The sequence below is a fragment of the Scomber japonicus genome, chromosome 2 (assembly GCF_027409825.1).
Source record: "Scomber japonicus isolate fScoJap1 chromosome 2, fScoJap1.pri, whole genome shotgun sequence".
NCBI classification, from domain to species: Eukaryota; Metazoa; Chordata; class Actinopteri; order Scombriformes; family Scombridae; genus Scomber; species Scomber japonicus.
Window position 1 is genome coordinate 5248712 of NC_070579.1, and position 16351 is coordinate 5265062.

Below are 16351 nucleotides of genomic sequence, written 5' to 3' on the forward strand. Positions count from 1 at the left end.
TATAATTAAAAACATTGTGATGTATCACATACAGAGAGCCTGATGGTGAAATCATGCTATAGTAACACTTGTCCTGTCTCAGCCTTCATGTTTTCATCCCTCAGCGCTGCCATGTGCCAAATTGTACTTTCCTGAGTAAATGTACTTAGTTACTTATCACCACCGCAGTGACATTCATCTAAAATAATGTGGTTATACTGTCTCTTTAAGCTGACATAATTAACATAAAACATTAATTCTACCAAAAGTTTCATTATTACATTTCCTACATCTGCCTTCCACCAATCAGACACGAGGATCCTCGAAAACGGCGCGAAATGTTGAAGGGAGGAGCTGCTGGAGTAAATGTACTTTCCATCACTGGATAAAACTGAAGTTTAATTTGAGTTTCAGTTCCTCTCTCTCCCTCAAGCTGACTATTTTATGGGACTTTATGTCAAGAGACATTATTTTATGTGTACTCAGTTGTGATGTGATGTGTGATTGTTCTACAGTTTGATGACATGCAATGTTCGGTTTCTGCCACGAGGGGGCATAAATGTATGGACCAAGATTCCTGCTGGGTCATCACGTTTGCTGTAAACCACGCTCTGTGAGGTAGAAGTCAAGTTACCTCCATTACGGGAGAAGGATGTGTGGCTTAGCCAGTCCACAATAAATATGCCTAAAGGCTAAAAGTGTACATTGTCTCTGGAGAATTATTCCCGAGTTCAGCGCTAGTGAAGCTGCAAAGCTCAACACTTTCTTTTCTTTTTTTTTTAGCTCTGTGAATGTGATGAAAATCCCAAACCAACAGCATGAATCTTGAAGTTCTCTTGCCAATCTAAACATTACAGATTACATCACTTCTGTTGTCTGTCTTGCTCAAGTTTATCAGCTGGTTTCGATGTAGTAATGAAGGAAGTTGTGAGTGTTTATTTCCTGGTTTGGTGATTTTTGTTTTCACTCTCTGTCGCTTACTATCGCTGTTTTACCGAAGTTTATCCTTAACGTTTCATCTTGTATCTACAAAATATACTTAAAGATGATTTCAGTCACGAACAATAACAGTCTTACTTGAAAGTGGACACATAGGTTTCTTCCGGTTACTTTACACCACCGTCTGATCTCTGCCGCCTTCCGTGGTTCTTATATCATCATTGATCATTTCCTTCTTTCTTCACGTTTCAGTCTCTTCACTTTACACTCAGTCAACAACTCGGACAGTGTGAACTCTGCTGTGCTCAGACACGCTGGATTATTTGTGTTTTTTCTAACCAAACAGCAAAAATACGTTATTGTATGATCATAGACTTAATATAATTATAAACAAATATTCACATAGCCTTTAAGGGTGTATTACATTCACAGATGAAAAAAAAAACCCAGTTATGAGTTCCGTATCTCATAGTCACAAGTAAAGATCTCATCCTTTAATTACAAGGCTTTATAATTACAATGTGAATGGGGCAGAGAACTTATGTCTACTTTTCAATATAATGTTCTCCATTTCACCACCAACATTTAATATGATCACCTTTCTGTGTACCAGGTATTCCTCATGTGGAGACTCGTTTCCCTTTTTTGCACAACAAACGCAAGTCCCCATAACATAAATGATTAAATATTAGGATGAAGACTTGGTTTAACATTAATTTAATGTTTATTTGTACAGACAAAAGTATGGTAGGCAACAGCATTTCATCGAAGGCATTAGTGTTCTTGCTGCATCAGCAGATAAAACTCTGGGAGGAATCACTGGTTAAAATCACTGTTACTGTTTCAGACATGTGTGTGTGTCCTGTGTTTGAATACTGCTGGAGGTTTGATGTATTACAAATATCTCTATGTGTGAATCTGTGCTGTGAGATATTTTCTGGGTGTAGAAATAAACATCAAAGCTGGCTATAGTGGGAAACATGGCATAGGAACCAAGTGGAAGATATGTATAGCTCAGTTGTACAATCAGATTCTTGATATGGAAGAAAGTAGGTTGATGAGAGGAATATTGATCTGGAATAAACAAATGACTGTTTCTTGGTCTACAGATGTGTGCACACTTCTTCTTCAATATTTGCTTGTTTAGACAATCTGTGTTTGCTCTGAACAAAAGTTAGTGGGCTGATGATATACAGAGTAGCTGCTGCAAGGATTGGACCAGCTTTGAACATGTATTTGAAGATATAACGATGATTTTCTTCTACATTTTTTGTTTTATAACTATAAAAAAGTGCAGTAGGTCTACTTAGAAGGATCAATGACCTACCATGACAGAACAGAAAGAGAAAAAACACATGAACACAAAATCCAGACATTTGTTACGTTGACGTTTGTTATTTATCCCTCATGAGCTCTGTCCTAAAGCACAGTCAGTGTTCCTGGGGTTTTGAGGTGTGTGGTGCGGAAAGATTTCAGTGAAGAGTGTTGAGAACTGATAGAAGAGTTACAAAAAGATCAGCATAAAAATGTAGACATAACTATATAATGTAAGATATATACACAGATCCTTTTTTACATTGAAGTTTACAGTATATTTGCAGCTTACAGCGATTAAAATACATAGAAAAATATCTTCGAAAATATGAAAAAATAGATATTTATATGGACGTGACCGAATTTAACTAAACTAAACCAGATATATTCATATATTCCCTCTATGCTGTACATGATCATGTTTTCATGTATTCAATATGTTAACACATAATGAGGATTTTGACATAAAACTCCTTTTAGTAAAAAAATCAAACCAACTAACCTCCTTATTCACATTTTGATAGGCTATGTCTCCACCTGGTGGCAAGACTCAGAACATACTGATTTGTTTCTTTGCATGCATATTCTGCAAATGTACACAGTTTTCTGTTTTAAGAAAATCACAAAGATGACGAAAAAAATATACATGTCCTTTATTGGCTATATTGTGTGTTTTCTCTGTACACAGTCAATTGATGGGGGTGTCACTTTCCGTCAGGGCCGGCCCGTGGCATATACGGTCTATGCGGTTGTTTAGGGCCACAGCCACTAGGGGGAGCCTCACAATCAGTGGGACTTTATATTTTGCCTGCTCTTCACACTGCAGTGCGGTATCTTTACGTATAAATGATAAACCATTACATTTAAGCCCTTCCCAAACGAGTTAACACAATACCGATTACGCCTAATACTGCCATATAAATCTCTGTTCACATTATATTCAGTCTGTGGAACTTTCCTCTTACCTGAACTGGCTGGATGAACGTACCTATGCCGGTTGAGAAGCTAACTTCCGGTTAGCTAACTTCAACGCGGAAGAAATAATTGAATTATGCGGCTCTTCAGACTGTCCGGATGTTATCGGACAGATGGATAAACTCTGGTATATGGGAGTTATATGATGTTCAAACTATTAATTTACTGTTTTACAGCAGCAGCAACAAACTGTGTAACCATGGTAACCTAGATACACAGGTAATGCCAACATACATGTACGTCTATGGGTAATGCTACGGTAAGGGTGTTAAGGACTATTAAGACTCACAGGCCTCATTAGATTAATTTATTCAACTATATAAATGTGATATTTAAATACTTGTGGTGTTTTAATTTTTCATAAATCTCTTTTAAGTCCAAATGAAGAAGAGAGGAGAGCCTCTGCTGTCCAGGAGGGAGAATGTGTGTTTCTGTCAGCAGCTGCTCTGAACATTTAGAGACACTGAACGGCCAAAGAACAGATAACTATCACAGTATAAAGGTTTGTTATTGTTTATTGAATCTGATTAAATGACCTGACAGCCATTTTCTTGCATATTATTATGTTTAGCTGTAACGTTAACAGCTTTAACAGCTAACATCAGTAGGACTGTAACCTCATTTATAGTTCATAACGACTAGCTTTATTAGCACCCAATGTTTTCTTGCAACATTAAAAATGGTTAAAAATAGGTCTGGAAGATACATGTAATGTACCTTTGTAACGTCTTCCAGCCTATATTTAAATAATAATAATAATAATCTAATGTATAATCTTTTCTTTGCATTATTTAAATATTTTGGAGCAACTTGTACTGCAGCAGGAGCATCTAGCTCATCAGCTGACTGCTGCTGAGGGAACATGGTCAGAGACTTCAGAGTCATCTCCTCCTCTGATGTGACTGTAGCTCCAGAGCTCATAACTGCTGAACCACAGCCTTCTATATACTGCACTCATACTCCGTCTGTTACTCCCCAACATACAGTACGAGCACATATAGATCAATTTCACACATTTTAATAAACTTTTGTTTTCAAATAAAGTCAAAGAGTTGTTGTCTATTCATGTTCCATCTCTAGTGTGTGTTCATGTTTGTTCACTTATGAGCAGCGTGTGTGGTTTGGTTGAATTTTGTTTAGGGCCACCAAAATCCTAGGGCTGACCTTGCTTTGTATCATCAGCAAGTCTCCTAATTGTAAGTGGAGCTGTCATGTTTTTGTCTGTAGCTGTCTGAATTGCAATTCCTGGATCACAACACTCAACCTTGCACATTTTAATTAAATTAAACACACATTTAAAAACATATGTACAGTATAATACAATGCATAATATACAATATATTCACGTTTACTTGACAAAACATTATGGGCTGACTGACAGTGCTGTCTATGTAGCACAGCCTTTAGCTTCTGCAGTATACCTGAGTTTTGGATTCTGAGTTTTTGAGTTGAGGTAAAATTTGAAACAAGCCTTTAAAAACAAAACTTCTGAGCATGTTTTCATGAGTCACTGATTTCACCACACTGTGACTGCAGCATTGTACAAAGAAATGGATCTACCTCAGAGAAGGTATCCAACAGAATTTTGCAAGCCTGTTCGCCCTTTTCTCGCACCATGTCAATCAGCTTTCGTGCTTTGTCTTCCCCAGACATTCCCTGGATCAAATCCATTTCCCCACTGTTGATAACCCTGTGTAGTAGAAGTACATCCATCATGCGTTTCAGATTAGGAACAGACACTCGCTTAATAATCTCGGCTCGAACAGACAACAGTTTCTTCTCTTCATCCCCTGGAAGACTCTGAGTCCTTTGTAGATTTTCCCTCCTTAGGTCAGAACCTGAAAGGTCATGCAGAAAAATTCACTATTATAACCAACTCATATTATAGAGAGAAACATCCTGGACTCCTGTATACCTTTCTCTACTGCTGAGGTAAACCATTGACAAACAAATTCTTAATAACACTAATGATGTTGTGAAGAGCGGGTCTGGAGGAGGAGCTCGACTCAATCAGAGCTGATAAATACTGCATTGACATCAGGTGTAAGCCCTATTTTCCACTGATCTGCAGCAGAACCCTGGGCTCTCCACTGACAACAATTGTTTGACATAATCTTCTTACAGTCTTCAATAAGTATTTTACAGTCATATAAAATAATGTATCAGTCAGAAGGACCAAACCACTACTTTTACTGTAACATTTTAAGTACATAAAACTCATAATACTTATGTACTTATGAGGCTACAGTAGTCTGAGTTAGTCATATCAAGTGGATATCTGCCACATTTACAGTCTTTTTAGCATCAAATTCCTTTGCTGTTGGAGCAGCAAAGAGATGTCTAATTTCCAGTCCTGCACATGCTCAGTAGTGTTGGCCTTATACAGAACTACTCTTACTGATCACTGTTATTAGTCTTTAGACTCGTTTCTTCTTTATTTTATTTTATTTTTTAGATTTTTTTTTGGCATAGACACCTTTATTCAGAAGTTTACAGACAGGAAACATGGGATAGAGAGGGGGGTGTGACATGCAACAAAGGACCTCCGACCAGGATTCGAACCGGACTCAACCACCTGCCTGCCTGTTTAGACTCATTTCTAAACAAAATAACATGACCAAATTCTTCATAATGAAGGAACATGTCACTTAGTGCAGTGGTGTGACTCGCTGAAGTGTTTTAAATAAGTTTTGGACAACAATGGAGGAATAAGATATATCAGGCTTTGGATATACACTAACCATACTTGTTAGCAGAGTGAGATCATTGTTAGTTTGACTCTGCACATGAGATTTATTGACAATAAAAAGAAAATATAGAAGAGACTTGTTTGGTGAGTTTGAAGTTGAAATAAAATCCATAGAGTTCTGCAGAAACATTGTCGTTTATCTAACTAACAATACAGTGTTGCTTACCTCCTTCAGCTGTGAGAGGGAGCCTGGTCTGTTGACTGGCTGGGGTTGACAGGGGAGGTGGGCATGAGGCTGATAACGAACTTGAACCTGAACCTGAATATGAAACATATGACATATCATAAATATGTGACATTTTTCAAGGCACAATAACTTGTGAGCATCAATATTTACCTGCTGATGCTGCATGAGGAAAAGTTCCACGATTGAAAAGTGTTGCAAAGTCACCGACAGTGAATATGCCTCTAGTGGCTGCTTCAAGTACAGCTCCTGTTTAGTAATGTGATAACTGCATTTACAGAATGACTGCTACTATATTGAGTTAATTTTAACAGAGCATGCAATACAATAAAAACATGAATTGTGAGTCAATGCAGACCAACAGAAGAATGATCAGAATAAAAGCAATCTAGAGTTTCCCAATGTGTGAATGAAACATTAATAAATAATAAAACTATACCTTCTTTACCAGGTAGTTCAACATCATACTCCCAGACTTGTTTCTTCTCTTGGTCTTGGACTGTCACAGTCATGACGTCATCTGTGCTCAGAGTCAGTCGAATCTCAAAAGTTTTGTGGTAATTTGGTCCGTAATTTGAGTCAAATCGCGCGTGCTGTAAACCAACAACAAAGTCTCAATGAATTGCAATGACAAGGTTATTTATTAGAAGTGAATCTACATTCATGATAGTTACTTGATAAGCATTAAAAGTTAGAACTGCATTCAATGTTTGAACTTGTAATAGAGACATGTCTGATGTCTTATTTGGACATTCTTACCTTAGGTTGTACTTTATAGGCCTCAGAACAATGCAGACTGTAGGTTTGGCCTTCAGTGAGGTCACAGAAAGAAGGGACCCCAATGTATTCAGCATTTTCATGTTGTTGTTGTTGTTCTTTCACCTTTATTAGAACAGTTTCATTAGACAGTGAATTTATTCTCCCAATTATATTACCCCAAGACATGATTCTCTTTGGATATATATATTTGTACTACTTAAAAAACAAACAAACATATTTATTGATTATTTTCCCTTTATCACTGGCTTTACCTATGGTCTAGCCATTTAATGTGACAACCTAAAGTTTAAAAAGTTGATCATAAAATGTTGTTGGAAGTGTTACAATAAACACCAAACGTTGATAATATGTATGGAGAGGAGAGAAATGTGTTGCTTACTGATATTACTGAATATACCTTTGGTCATTATGGCAGGCATAACTTTAAAATGATTATGAAGTGGTGGTAAGTTATTATAGAAAGAGCTTTTACCTCCTGTACAGGCACATTTTTTGGCAGTAGAAACACGTTGAGTTTTGGGCGTTGCCCCTTGTACGTTGGTCGGTAAAACATCAGAACTTGACCACATATTGGTTTTAGATCTGGGCTGAAAAACCTTTTGATATCCCATACCAAACCCCAGGCTGAGAGGTGAGAGACAACCACAACCACATGAGTGTCTGTAATCTCCAGAGGCTCAAGGATGTTCATTCCATTATCACTGATGTGAACAACAGACAGGGCGTCAGAGAGCAATACTGCAAACACAGAACCATCAGCAATTAATTTAATCTCAAAGTTATTTTATTTCAACTGATCTAACTTAAAGCCATTTTAACAACATAAGAATTGTAATTGAATTGTTTAAACTAAACAATTCCATTACAATTCTTATGGCTCCCTTGTGAAGTATGATAATTTGATTCGTACTAGTTTTACAGGAATTTCTCCATACTTTCACACAGTAAATTACATATGGGACTAAAAGGGAATAGCATTCAGTGCAACAGCACAACCCTCTGCTTGCTTACCAGGTTTTGGTTCACAGTGTGGGAAGTGCAGCTTAGAGACAGCGTCCCCTGAACACTTGATGTCAAACAGCGGACCTGCAGGTCTCTTTCCAGCTGACTGAAGATGATTTTCATTCCACTGAACAGTCCTGTATAACAACTCCCCCTCCCGATGCATAGTAAATACCAGCTTTGTCAGCATACACTCAAACACACCTGGACCAGGACACGAGAACCTGAAGGACACAGAACGACAGTGGTGGAAGAAGTATTCAGATCCTTTACTAAAAATAATATAAATCAATTCAACCATCACCACAATGCAATGTACTGTATAAGTAGTGATTGATAGAACATGATCTGTCTACTTAATAAAAACAAGTTCTTGCTGTATTTAGAATAACCAGTAAAGCAGAGGAAAACATATTTTTCTATTTAATGATCTGATTACCTGTATGAAATGTGTCCTGGTTCATGCAACACTTCAGGTGTAAAGCAGGATGGAGCCTGGATTTTTAGAAAGACAAAGTAGTTGAGTTAGTTTTCAAAACATAATTGTGTGCAGTTGTGTGCCATCAAGTGATTGAAAGTATCCTTTATACATATGTAATTAAGTACATTATATCAGATCAGAGTAAACATTTAAATGGAAAGATTATTTTCTCAATTGGTCGATTAGTTGGTTAGTCAATGTCAGAAAATGGACAGATTCACATTTGAGAAGCTGGGAAATGAGAATTTGAACATTTTTCTTAAAAAATGATACATGACACACAGTAGATATAACCATGGTAACCTAGATACACACTTAATGCTACGGTAAGGATGTACTATTAAGACTCACAGGCCTCATTAGATTAACATCAATCCATGAAAATCCAAACATTAATATAATTATGGTCATTGTTCCTCGGTTTTCTGCTCGACCCAGACTTTGTCTCCTCTCTCACTGTTGGTGCTAAAATTGATCCATTTTGCTCCACACATAGCTGAACTTAGCTAGCCAGATGTTTGCAGTTATTTTTTTGGTTTATTTTTTCTCATGCTGTACCTCCCTGATGTACTGTGGTGGCCGTGCCCCTTTACACTTTGAAAGGACCTGATATATACTATTATGTAGTTTATGGTATAACAATATTGTTAGAAGTAATTTGTCTCAATTTAACCTAAGGCTTTCTTTAAGACTCATCCACCAGCTGTAATAAGTGTGTCTCACCAGTGAGAGTGTCAAGGTGAACTGCTCAGACATCACCACAACTTCTTTGTCAGCAGACAGATCAAACTTCATGTTTGATTCCAACGTGAGATGAGACTCATCTGATGAGAAGATGACACAAAAAGCTAAAATGCTCCGATCCTTTTTAAAGTATCAATAACACGATATAAAAAAACTCCATTACAAGTAAAAGTCCTGCATATTTACACTATTTAAGTAAAAGCATATAAGTATTACCAGCTAAATGTACTGAAAGTACTGAAGTAAAACTATTAATTTAGCAGAAAATCAGGCTGCGACTGATATATATGTGTATATATATATATATATATATATGTGTATATAATAAATTTAACAGTCACTTCATAAGTAGCAGGTTACCATTGTTGGAAAAACGTCTTCAATAAAGATCATTGACAGTGGAGTAAGAGTAAAGAGTGAAATAAATGATTACATGCACCTCACATTTGAAATTCAGTACAGTCCTTAAGTAAATGTATTTAGTTACTTTCCATCAAGTGGCTATCAGCCCATTTACTGTACTTACCATAGGTGGTGTCTAGTGGTGCAGATACTGTTCTTGTTTTTGGGAGAGACATCAGAGGTGTGATGAAAGGCAGAGAAGGTGGACAAAAGTTCCAGAGACCTAAGGTAAGGCTGCAGAAAAAGTAAGCAAAAACAAAACTCGACAAACTTGACGAAACTATTCTAGACTTAATGAAGACTGAACAAAAAAGTCTCAAATACTAACTGAACTAATGAGGGAATGGGAAACAAGTGACCAGACAGAAGCACAGGCTGGGAGTGATTGGCTGGGGAAGGCCCTGGGCTGACAAAACTGATACAGGACAGGTGTGAATGCTGGGAAAAAACATTGAGGGTGAGGATAGGATACCAAATCTGATGCAGGGCAGGGAGCTAATGGAAACCAAAAGCCCAGAAAACACCCAACAATACAACCCAAATATAGATAAGCAAAATGAAAGAACAGAAGTATAACACTGTTGTAGCTGCTGGAGGTGGAGCTAGTTTACACTACTTTTTTATACAGTTAGCTAGTTTAGTCCAGAGGTTCCCAACATAGGGGTGGGGCCCCTTCAAAGGGTCAGCAGATAAGTATGAGTGATGGTGAGATGATTAAATGATGAAAGTAGCATCAAATGAAAATACTCAAGTAAAGTTCCTCAAACCTGAATTTCAGGTCAGTACAGTAAACATTAGTCAATGTCCTCCACTGCATGCTACACAATTCATCATTTAGTTCAAGTATTACAAATAAATTGTAATTTATAATGAGAGCTCATTCATAATTAAATGACGTGAAATAATATTTTTCCATTTTATGGCAACATTACCTGTCTGAAGCCGACAGTGACCGTGTAAATGGAACATGTGGATTGACCTGAATTTGAGAAAAGTAACAAAAAAACCTTGTTAATGTGTGCTATGAAGTGATCAAACATTCAAAAGTCTATACAGTATTCAACTCCTGAACATAATAGATGGAAGTGTAAAGATGGTGTGAGAGAAATATAATGAGACCAACAACAGCACTGCAGCATCAAGCACAACTATGTGCTATGTACTATGACAACAATTTGTGTTTTTTCTAGAGAACGGGAAAAGAAAAGAAAGGTGGCAAAAAGGTTTCTGACACTCATAACTGTCTCTAAAATGTTGATCAGAAAGCTGCAGTTTAGAAACGCTGCTGCTAGAGTCCTCACTGAGAGCAGCAGACTGACTCACATCAGTCCAGTTCTCAGATCTTTGCTCTGACTTCCTGTATGTCAAAGATGTTCAACCTGCATTAAGGCTGTGTCCATCACTTCAAATGTGTCTCACCCATAAATGTATCAGGGTGAACTGTTCTGCACTCACCTCTGTTTGGTCTGCAGACTGATAAAAATGTGTGTATGTATCCAGTGAGGAACAAGATTTCCCTGATGGAGAGAAGAAGACACAAAATGGATCTCCAGAATAGAAAGTATCAGATAAATTGATGCAATATAATGAAATTAAGTACAGTATTAAAGTAGGGTAAATGTATTTAGTTACTTACCATATATGGTACCTACAAATACAGGTTGCAGTGGTTTTTTGAAGACAAATCTAGATTGGCAAAATAAAATATGTTTGAGGTTTTGCTCTCAACAACAATGGATTTTCATGTGTGTGTCTTAACTTCTGTAAACGTCTAAGCCTCAGGCATTTTGTTACATCAGATAAGATACCTGGTAGTAGAATTGACCGTGTTTAATTTGGTAGGGGGTCAGCAAGGGTTTAGCGGTGTTCATTGGGTGTTTTCTGTTACTTTATTACTTTATTAGCCTCTTATTCAAATGTCCACCATGAGTTATAGTATAAACGCTGACACTGTTTGTTGTTGGGAGAACGACTGTTGTAGCTGCTGGAGATGAAGCTAGTTTACACTACTTTATATACAGTTAGCTAGTTTATACTACTTTATATACAGTTAGCTAGTTTACACTACTTTATATACAGTTAGCTAGTTTATACTACTTTATATACAGTTAGCTAGTTTACACTACTTTATATACAGTTAGCTAGTTTACACTACTTTATATACAGTTAGCTAGTTTATACTACTTTATATACAGTTAGCTAGTTTATACTACTTTATATACAGTTAGCTAGTTTACACTACTTTATATACAGTTAGCTAGTTTATACTACTTTATATACAGTTAGCTAGTTTACACTACTTTATATACAGTTAGCTAGTTTACACTACTTTATATAAAGTTAGCTAGTTTACACTACCTTATATACAGTTAGCTAGTTTAGTCCAGTGGTTCCCAACCTAGGGGTGGGGCCCCTCCAAAGGGTCAGCAGATAAATGTGAGGGATGGTGAGATGATTAAATGATGAAAGTAGCATCAAATTAAAATACTCAAGTCAAGTACCTCAAACCTGAACTTAAGTGCAGTACACTACATGCTACATAATTTATCATTTAATTCAAGTATTACTAAACTAAGTATTATAAATTGTTATTTATAATGAGAGCTTATAATTTAGAGCTTCATAACTAAAGCAGGTAAAATAATATTTTGTCATTTACCTGACTGAAGCTCCTGCAGCTGATGGTGTGTTCTTGCTTCGTTTTCTCTTTGGAACATCAGGGACCCAGAATTGAGAAAAGTAAAGAAATAACTTGTAAATGTGTGCTATGACGTCCTGTATGTCAAAGATGTTAAACCTGCATTAAAGATGTGTCCATCACTTCAAATGTGTCTCTCCCATAAATGTATCAGGGTGAACTGTTCTGCACTCACCTCTGTTTGGTCCACAGACTGATTGAACTCTGTGTTTGGATCCAGTGATGGACGAGATTCACCTGATCCATTTTGTAAAGAGACACAGAATGGATCTCCAGAACAGAAAATATCAAATAAATTAGTTACAATGAAAAAAATATTATGACTAAAATATATAAATTAATCTTTTAAATGTAAATAAATATAATCAATTATTAAAACCTCATCATCAACATTAATATTCTTGACTAATTTGTCATTGTAACTGTTTCATAAGTTCAGTTTTATTACATTTATTACAAATAATACAGCAGGGACAAATCTACAATCACACACCATGTTGTCATTAAATCTTAAAGCATGAGGTCAGAGATACTAAACTATAAAATGTCACAATGTCACATTCAGTCACATTAAATGATCATTCATATTAATGTGCAGCTCAGTGCAACATTATCTCAAGTCTACATGTGCTGCATGTCTACTCACTGGGAGACAGTTCAGAGGGAGAACGACACATGTTGATATGTATGAGCTTCTGGAGCAGGGTCCTCCCTATCTCCCCCAGCTCATTCACGATCTCTGTAAGGAGGCGACTGTACCTAATCTGCCAAAAAAAAAAGAGTAAAGATATAAGGGAAAAGGTAGGACAAATAGTACACAATAAATATTTGCTGCTATAAAACTACAAAATGTTTTATGTAGAACTCAACAGGTCCTGTGTGTTATCATGTTGTTGTTTTTTTAAATTGTTGTTAAACTGATTCAGGACCTTCAGTGTGATGAACTTCAAGTTATTAAACAAGATCATGTACTCTAGATTTCTACTAAGGTGGACAATAAAGTCAATTAATTAATGAATTCATTCATTCATTGCTGCCACATCCCACAATAGCATATAAGCTATAAAACTATTAATGTCTGAGACTGACCTATGACTGATTGAGTGACAGTTTGGTCCAACACAGTGACAAAATGATAAAGTTCACAGAAAAGAGAGAGAACCAACTTTTCTGAGTAATGTGCTCAAATAAAAGAGAGAGAAACTTACTCTACTGTTGGCTGACTCAAACACATCTGCTTTAACTTCTGTGGTACGGTCCATCTGAGGGTCGTTTAGGGCAGCAGGATTTGTAGTCTGAGGGTCGGTATGAACACTGTAAAGAAGGGAGGGAGCAGAGCAAGAACAAAAAGAAAAGAAAATTAGGGGGTCTATGAAAAGGAGGAAATGGAGAAAGAGATTAAAAATGTCATATCTGTCAACTCTTCTCTCAGTGACATTAAAGTATTTAAGTATTACATATATCCAGCATGAGAGGAAGAAGAAGAAGAAGCAGCTATGGTGGATCCAGGCTGAATGCTGCTGTAATTTTCACTGTTAGACTGTCAATATGTCAAGTTTTATTATTTTTCAGGTGAGAAAGTAACCATTTATATCCCAATATGTGGTGAGACAGCACGGTCATCTCAGTTGCATGATCCAAAAATTGTGAACCTTTCTTTTAACTCCTTAGGTATAATTGCATTTTTCCATTCACCAAACTATTTAATTATGTCTGTGTTTTGAGTATTTTGTGATATGAACATCAACATATAATACTCAATACAGAATATGCAGTGTGCTCGTACTCTCTTTGTGAGGGTCCAGGTTCATCACTGAAGTCTTTAGTCATTGGCTGACAGCTGGAAACTGGAAACAATGGTCGCTCCTCCTCTTCACCCCCACAATCACTCATCCTCTGGATTTCAGTCTGTCTGGGACTTTAATTAGTGACACTATCATTAAAAACATTGAGATGTATCACATACAGAGAGCCTGATGGTGAAATCATGCTATAGTAACACTTGTCCTGTCTCAGCCTTCATGTTTTCATCCCTCAGCGCTGCCATGTGCCAAATTGTACTTTCTTGAGTAAATGTACTTAGTTACTTATCACCACCGCAGTGACATTCATCTAAAATAATGTGGTGATACTGTCTCTTTAAGTGCTGACATAATTAACATAAGCAATTAATTCTACCAACAGTAACATTATAACATTTCCTACAGCTGCCTTCCACCAATCAGACACGAGGATCCTCGAAAACGGTAGGAAATGTTGAAGGGAGGAGCTGCTTGAGTAAATGTACATTCCATAAAACTGGATAAAACTGAAGTTTAGTTTGAGTTTCAGTTCCTCTCTCTCCCTCGCGCTGACTATTTTTATGTGACTTTTTTTTTTTTTTTTTTTTTTTAGCTCTGTGAATATGATGAAAATCCCAAAATAACAGCATGGATCTTGAAATTCTCTTGCCAGTCTAAACATTACAGATTACATCACGTCTGTTCTCTGTCTTGCTCAAGTTTATCAGCTGGCTTCGATGTAGACATGAAATGTTTATTTCCTGGTTTGGTGATTTTTGTTTTCACCCTCTGTCTATCGCAGTTTTACTCAAGTGTATCCTAAACTGTTCATCTTGTATGTAAAAAAATATTCTTAAACATAATTTAAAGTAACGGACAGTAACAGTCTTACTTGAAAGTTGACACACAAGAATTGTTTCCGGTTACTTTACACCACCGTCTGATCTCTGTCGCCTTCTGTGGGTCTTACATCATCATTGATCATTTCCTTCTTTGTTTATCTACCCAAACAGCTACAACGCTTTATTGTATGAACATAGACTTATTATAAAAATAAACAAATGTAGTGTACAACGGTGCATTGCAATAACCGATGAAAAAAAACCCAGTTATGACTTCCGTATAGATAGTTGAGTAAAGATCTCATAATTTAATTACTTTAATTAAGACTTTATAATTTTAATGTTAATGGGGCAGAGACCTTATGTCTACTTTTCAATATAATGTTCTCCATTTCACCACCAACATTTAGGCCTAATACTTAATATGAATGATCACTTCTCTGTGTACCAGGTATTCCTCATGTAGTGGAGACTCGTTTCCCTTTTGGGCACAAGTAGAAATACACATCAAAGCTGGCTATAGTGGGAAACATGGCATAGGAACCTAGTGTAAGATATGTATAACTCAATTATACAATTGGTTACTTGATATGTAAGAAAGTATGTTGATGAGAGGAATATGGATCTGGAATAAACAAATGACTATTTCTTGGTCTACAGATGTGTGCACACTCGTTCTCCAACTCTGGACTTGATGAGACTTTTTTAAAATAATGAATAGTTCAATATTAGCTTGTTTAGACAATCTGTGTTTGCTAGACATTTGTTTTGTTTGTTAGGGCCCGCATGAGCTCTGTGCTGAAGCACAGTTAGTCTTCCTGGGGTCCAGTCATGTCATATCCTCACCCACAATTTTCTATAGATAAGTTTTGAGATGTGCGGTGCAGAAAGAGTTCAGCGTTGAGGACTGATAGAAGAGTTATGAAAAGATCAGCATAAACATGTAGACATAACTATATGCAAGCTATACACGGAAAAGTTTACAGTATATTTGCAGATTGAATATATTAAAATACATAGAAAAAAATAGATACTTACATGTGACCGAAATTAACGCCACCAAACCAGATATATTCATATATTCCCTCTATGTTGTACACAATCATGTTTTCATGTATTCAATATGTTAACACACAATGAGGATTTTGACATAAAAACCCTTTTAGTAAAAACAACAACAAAAAACAAACCAACTATCTAACCTCCTAATGCACATTTTGATTTGTCTCCCCCTGGTGCCAAGATTTAGAACATATTGATTTGTTTCTTTGCATGCATATTCTGCACACAGTACACAGTTGTCTCGTTTAAGAAAATAACAAAAAGGAAAAGAAAAAATAATACTTCATGCCCCTGTTTCTGCAGTTTTGCTCTGCTCTGCTCTGCTCTGTGGAGCATTGTGCTTCATTTTTAGAAGACTGTTCTGTTATAATCCACGAGGTGGCAGTGATGCTTCTCAAGGCTGTTTTGCAAACCGATAT

At 36.5% G+C, this 16351-nt stretch overlaps 2 long non-coding RNA genes across 2 annotated transcripts in view; both read right to left on the reverse strand.

Annotated features, from left to right (window-relative positions):
• Positions 1 to 12224, reverse strand: part of LOC128371592 (uncharacterized) — an 82687-nt gene extending 70463 nt beyond the window's left edge. The window contains exon 1 of the long non-coding RNA XR_008322813.1: positions 12209 to 12224. This is a non-coding gene — a long non-coding RNA (uncharacterized LOC128371592). The remainder of the gene's footprint in view (positions 1 to 12208) is intronic.
• A 1291-nt stretch (positions 12225 to 13515) lies between these two features.
• Positions 13516 to 14938, reverse strand: LOC128367489 (uncharacterized). The gene is made up of 3 exons (XR_008321925.1): positions 14921 to 14938; positions 14034 to 14165; positions 13516 to 13561 (listed from the first exon to the last, which is right to left on the reverse strand). It is a non-coding gene; the product is annotated as an uncharacterized LOC128367489 (long non-coding RNA).
• Positions 14939 to 16351: the final 1413 nt, after the last annotated feature.